Raw genomic sequence first — 6,736 nt, 5'->3', positions numbered from 1 at the left:
ATAATGTTCAAGCAAATTTGATCACTTTGTCATAATCAAAATTATAATAATTTTAAAGCTAACAATCACAATTATAATTTGTACTCTTCAAAGTCATTTTTATACCCTTGTTTTAGTAAAATCTATTAAATTAATCAAGTAACCAAGTAATATCTTGAATCTACTCTAATACAATACTAAATCAAGTAAATCATATCCACTCTAATTGTTAATCAAGATCATGGTAAATAAATGCCTAAGGTAGTTGAAGAATAAGCATAGCAGGTACTCTGTGAAGAACAAAGTTGTTGTTTGTACATAGCTTGAAGGAATAAAGAATGTAATGCACCATTTCAAACAACTAGAAAGAAGGAGATGAAAAAAAGTACAAAGTGCACCAATTCACTAAGGGTTCGTTTTGCATTATTGTTCAAAATAAAAGTTTTTTATTATTTTTCAAATTATAGTTGGTTAGTTAGACTTGTAATTAGTTATTCTTTTTTGTCTTTTTCCTCTAAAGGTTGTATATAAACTCCTTATTTTTGTATTTATTTTATTGTTGAATGAACAAAAACTTTCCTCAAATTCTCTACACCACCTTTTGATCTTTATCTTGGTATCAGAGCGGTTGGAATTCTTGCAGAGATCATCCAAGGATAGATCACTAAGATTTATAGTAATTTTTCATCATATTTGCTTGATCTGTTACAATCTTCATCATTCACCCAAGATTCATTTATCAGTAAGTCGATCTAATCTATTTCTTAGTTATTGTTCATCATTTCCTTAGTTGAATACACAAAATAATGTCAAAATTTGTAGAATCAAAACCTTGAGTTTCACAAACCTCTACTAAAATCATATCACAGTTATCCCTCATAGTATACCCATAATCACCTTATTACCTTCACCACACTAATCACTTTGGATCAATTGTGATTAACCCTAAATTAACCATTACAAATTACATAACGTAGAGTCGATCTTTCTTGTTAGCATTATCAATCAGAAACAAAATTAGATTCTTTAGTGGCATAATATAGAAACCTAAAGTTATAAATCCCATCTATCCTTCTAGGACCAAGTGTAACAACCTAATAATAGCATGGCTTCTAGATTCCATTACTCATCCAATAGCATCAACAATATTTTACATGGAGTCAGCTGTAGATAGTTGGAACACACTTAAGCAAAACTTTGCTCAACCAAATGACACTAGAGTTTGTAACCTATAATACATTCTAGGAAACATAACATAGGGCACTAGATTAGTAGATTTTTATTTCATAGAGCTGAAGGGAGTTTGGGAGGAATTAAGAAGTTTTAGGCCTTCTCCACATTGCAAATGTGGTAAATGCAATGTTAATTGCTTCAAGAAGTACATTGATCAATGCCAAAAGGACATGGTATTCAAGTTTTTGAATGGTTTAAATAAATCCTTTTCAACTATAAGGTCACAATTCATTCTAGTAGATCCTATTCCGACATTAGATAATGTGTATAGCCTTGTTTTAAGAGAAGAAACACAGAGAGGCTTACTTTTCAAGACTCAACCTACATTAGAGTCATCAGCAATGGTTAGTACTAGTGATGGAAAAAAAAGTTTAAGAAAAAGTTGATATGCTTACATTGTGATAAGAAAGGTCACAACATGAAAAAATGCTACAAAATAGTTGGTTTTCCTGAAGACTCTAAATTCACAAAAGGCAAGGCAAATCGTAAGAAAAGGAAAAGCATTGCTAATAATGTTGCTTCGATGAATGAAAATCACTTTGTAAAGATACAATCAGGCCAGTAAGAGGACTTAACTGGAATTGGTTCTATGTCTCAATTATCCATCATCAAGCAACAAGTCAACAAGCTCATGGAACACTTAAATGAGAATGGTATCACTTGCAATGATGGTAAGACTTCCTCACCAAACATTCACCAAAGCAAGCCATCCCTAGTGAACTTAGCCTTTGCAAGTATTATTTCAAATTATCCTTGTTTTAATACTCTGAATAATTTACCACTTAAGTTTAGACATGTTAACAATCACATGATAAAACAAGATAGCTAGATTATGGACTCAAGTGCCACTAATCACATTTGTCATTCTTTAGACAGGTTTACTTCAATTAAACCTGTTACTGATTTCTTTGTTCACTTACCTAATAATGGCAAAGTTCCAATTACGCATGTAGGTCCAGTGAGATTGACACCTTTATTTGTCCTTGCAAATGTCTTATATGTACCTCCTTTTAAGTTCAATCTTATATCAGTAGGAGACTTAACCAACTCCAAGAAAACATGCCTCTTCTCCACTGACAGATACTTTGTCATTCCAGATCTTCCATCATGGAGAGTGACTAGGGTTACGAGGTTGTATTTGGGGCAATATTTGATGCAAGATAGCAAGGTTTAACAAGATTTGTATCAATTTTGTTTTGAAAAACTTGTCAAGACTCCTTTTGTATTTTTTGTTGATTCTTCTAAGCCAATTCATAAGAATTTTGATCTTTGATATTTTAAACTACAGCATGCTTTAATAGAAAGAATTAATGTGATGAACCAAAGTTTTCTAGAAATTAATTCTTCAAATGACTTATTATGTGAAGTATGTCTTATGGCCAAGCAAAAGAAACTTCCACCTTTTGTTCATATCCAAAGTTCAAAAACTACTTTTGAATTAATTCATATGGACATACAGAGTCCATATGAGGTACCTACTTGAATGGTCATAGATAATTTTTTAATTATTGTTGATGATTTCTCACAATTTACCTGGATATACTTAATGAAGAACAAATATGAAGTTTCAATGGTCATTCTTGCTTTTAACAATCTTGTCCAAAAACAATTTGATAGAATGTTTAAGGACAGATAATGGACAAGAATTTAAACTTATTGATTTTTACAAGAAAATAGGCATTGTTCTGCAGAGGTAATCCACAACAGAATGGTGTTGTTAATACATCAGTCAAACACTCCACTTTGTTTTTGGGAGGATACAATTCTAACTACTATTCATATCATAAATAAGGTGCTAGCTAGAGTGTTTAAAAATAAGTCACCATATCAAATTTTTTTCCAGAAACTTCCTTCATGTCATCACCTTAAGGTATTTTGATGTTTGTGTTTTGTTTTCACATAAACACAGCATAGGAAAAAGTTTGACAGTTGGGCAAATAAATGCATCTTCATAAGATATCCAAATCATGTTAAAGAGTACAAAGTGTATGATCTTAAGGCTCAAAAGGTCCTGATATTCAAAGATGTTATTTTTCATGAAGATTGTTTTCTTTTTCAAACATCACAGCATGAAAGATAAGATCTCACATTTTATCAATCACTTGGCATGCATGCTGTTACTTTTGACTTCTTTGATTCAAATTGCACCAATTCTCCTCCCATTGATCATGAACAAGTTGAATTTCACCATAATGAATAGTTATCAAGCTCAAAACAAACACCTACATAAAAAACTAATGTCATTTTTCATAATTGACTTTTAAGTAGTAGTTTGCCTAGTGACAACAACACTAATCAGACAGAAACAAACCATACCATTGATCCTAATCAATTAACCAGAAAAAGTTCAAGAGTTTGAATGTTACCAAAGTTGACTTACTACATCACATAAGTAATGTAACTTCACATCCGATAACTAAATACCTTTCTCATCATAAGTTGTCACCTGCACATAAAGCATTCACCATATCAATGTAAAAAAAAGAAGAACCTACGTCTTACCATCAAGTTGTGAATCATTCACATTGAAGAGATGCAATGACAATTGAACTTAAGGCTCTATAAGATAATGGTACATAGAGCATAGTCCCATTACCTACAGATTTTCATACTATTGGCTATAAGTGGGTCTTTAAGACTAAGTTAAATGCCAAGGAAGACATAGAGAGATACAAAGCAAGATTGGTTGCTAAAGGTTATAGTCAAGTAGCTGATTTTGACTATCCAAGAACCTTCAGTCCTATGGCTAAACAATCAAAAATCAAAGTATTCTTTGCCTTAGATGTTGCAAACAATGGTCATTGTCTCAACTAGACGTGAATAATGCATTTCTGCATTGAGACTTGAATAAAGATGTATATATGGAACTACTTAAGGGTTATATAATTAAGAGGGATCATCTTAGTGACATAAAGCTAGTATGCAAACTTCACAAATCTCTATATGGGCTCAAACAGGCCTTAGACAATGGAATGCTAAGCTAACAAACTTTATTCTTCAGTATGGCTTCAAACAATTTTTGTCAAACTATTCATTTTTTACTATAAAGACAACTGATGGTGAGTTTATAGCCTTATTAACATATGTTGACAACATTCTCATTAGTAGCACTTTTACTCAAACTGCAGCAGACATCAAGAATTACTTAAGCTCATAGTTCATGCTTAAGAATCTAAGTGATGTAAAGTACTTCCTTGGTCTTGAAATGGCTAAATCACCAAAAGGTATTTCAATATGTCAAAGAAAATATGCACTCAACTTGTTAGAAGAACATGGTCTACTTAGAGCCAAACTTGTATCAACACCTATTGATTATAATGTTAAACTCAGTGAGGCATCTAAAGGAAAGGAAGTAGTAGACCCTACCAGCTATAGACAATTAGTTGGAAAACTCTTTTATTTTACATTTACAAGAACTAATATATCATATGCAATGCAAATTTTAGCTTAGTTCATCGACAAACTAGCACATGAACATTATGTAGTAGCTTGCAAGGTACTAAAACATTTGAAAACAACACCATGTGAAGGGATTCTGATGAAGACAGATTTTGACTTAAAAATCTTAGCTTATTTTAATTGTGACTAGGTAGGTTACCTTGATACTAGAAAATCCATCATTGGTTATTGTGCGTTTATTGAAAAATCATTGGTAAGTTAGAAATCCAAGAAGTAACAAGTTGTGGCTTGAAGTTCTACTAAAGCAGAGTACAAATCAATGGCATCTACATGTTATGAAATCATTTGGATAAAAGGCTTGTTAGCTAACTCTGGAATTGATCACAAGGATGCAATTAGACTAATTGTGACAACCAATCATCAATATACATCAGTTAGAATCCAATCTTGCATGAAAGAACAAAACATATAGAGATAGATTGTCATTTTTTTCATGAGACGATTGTAAATGGAGTGATTAAACCTGTTTACATACCATCAGAATTACAAGTTGCTAATGCATTCACTAAAGCTTTACAACCAAAGCAATTCCACAAGTTATTATGCAAGATGAACATTCACAATGTTCATGGTTCCTCTTGAAAGGGGAGTGTTAATCAAGATCATGGTGAATAAATGCTTGAGGTAGCTAAAGAATAAGCATAGTAGGTAATCTATGAAGAATGAAGTTGTTGTTTGTACATAACTTGAAGGAATAAAGAATGCAATGCACCATTTCAAAAAACTAGAAAAGAGGAGAAAAAGAAAAGTACAAAATGCACTGTTTCACTAAGAGTGAAGTGCATCGTTTTACATTACTGTTCAAAACAAAAGCTTTTGATGATTTTTTAAACTATAGTTAGTTAGTTAAAACTATAATTAGTTATACTTTTTTGTTTTTTTCCTCTAAAGGCTGTATATAAACTCTTGTTTTTGTATTTCTCTAATTGATGAATAAACAAAACCTTTCCTCAAATTCTTTGCACCACCTTCCAATGTTTATCATTAATATGATACTATTCTCGAAGAATAATTAATAGTAATATTATAAAAATTAAAAATAAATTTAAGAAATAATGTAAGGTGAGAAATTTTTTGTTAAGTTAAAATTTAGGGATCGAGAAGTAGATTTAAATGTCAAATAAGTTAAAAACAAAAACAAAAAGAGGAATGTGGAGTACATGGTAGTTAATATGTACGCACCATGCATTATAGAGTAAAAATGAAAATTATAGGTAAATTTGATGGAAGTTCGAATGAATTGAGGGATTATGATGCTTTGTAGGTGACTTCAACACCAATTGGAATGTGGAAGAAAGAAGAAAATGAGTGACAAAGGGTTTTAGTATTAATGACTTCAATAAGTTCATTGATGATTGTGAACTAATTGACCTACCACTCATTGGTAAGAAGTTTACATGGTACGAAACTAATATGAAACAAAGTTGCCTCAACCTATTTCTTTGACCAAGGGAATGGTTTTCCAATTTTTGAACTCTCTACTAGAACAATTTGAAATGATTTATCCTTACCATTGTTTGATGTTGTTGGAATTCAATTCAGTGGAGTGGGGCTCAAGACTATCTAGATTTGTAGATGCTTTGTTGAATGACAAGAGATTTGATAAGGTTGTCTAAGAGAAACGGGAAAACATCCAAGTCCATGGTAAGCCAAGTTTCATATTGCGAATTAAATTAAACCAACTTAAAACGTCCCTGAAGCAATGGAACAAGAAAGATTTTAGGGAAATTGATAATTGGGTAGCCAACCTTGAAAACCAAGTGGAAAAACTTGAAAAAGAATGGTGATATGAGGGCATTAATAGTGGATGAACTGCAAAAAGAATGAAGACTACTATGGAACTTTAGAAGACTTCACGCAACTGGGAGTCTATATGACCCTAACAATCGAGGATTTGATGGCTAAAGGAAGGTGACAAAAGTACTTGACTTTTTCACTATTAGGCTAAATCAAGAGCAAGGAAGAACTTTATTTGTGGAATCAATAAGATAGGACATGGAATTCTAAACCTCATAAGGTAAAAGAAGCCATAGTTATTGTTTTCGAAAGCTATTTTATAGTGATA

Source organism: Theobroma umbraticum, unplaced genomic scaffold, assembly GCF_002168275.2.
Source record: "Theobroma umbraticum cultivar Fairchild unplaced genomic scaffold, ASM216827v3 scaffold_81.0, whole genome shotgun sequence".
In the NCBI taxonomy this organism is placed as follows: domain Eukaryota; kingdom Viridiplantae; phylum Streptophyta; class Magnoliopsida; order Malvales; family Malvaceae; genus Theobroma; species Theobroma umbraticum.
The sequence above is the reverse complement of the archived record's forward strand: the minus strand, read 5'-3'. Positions refer to the sequence as shown.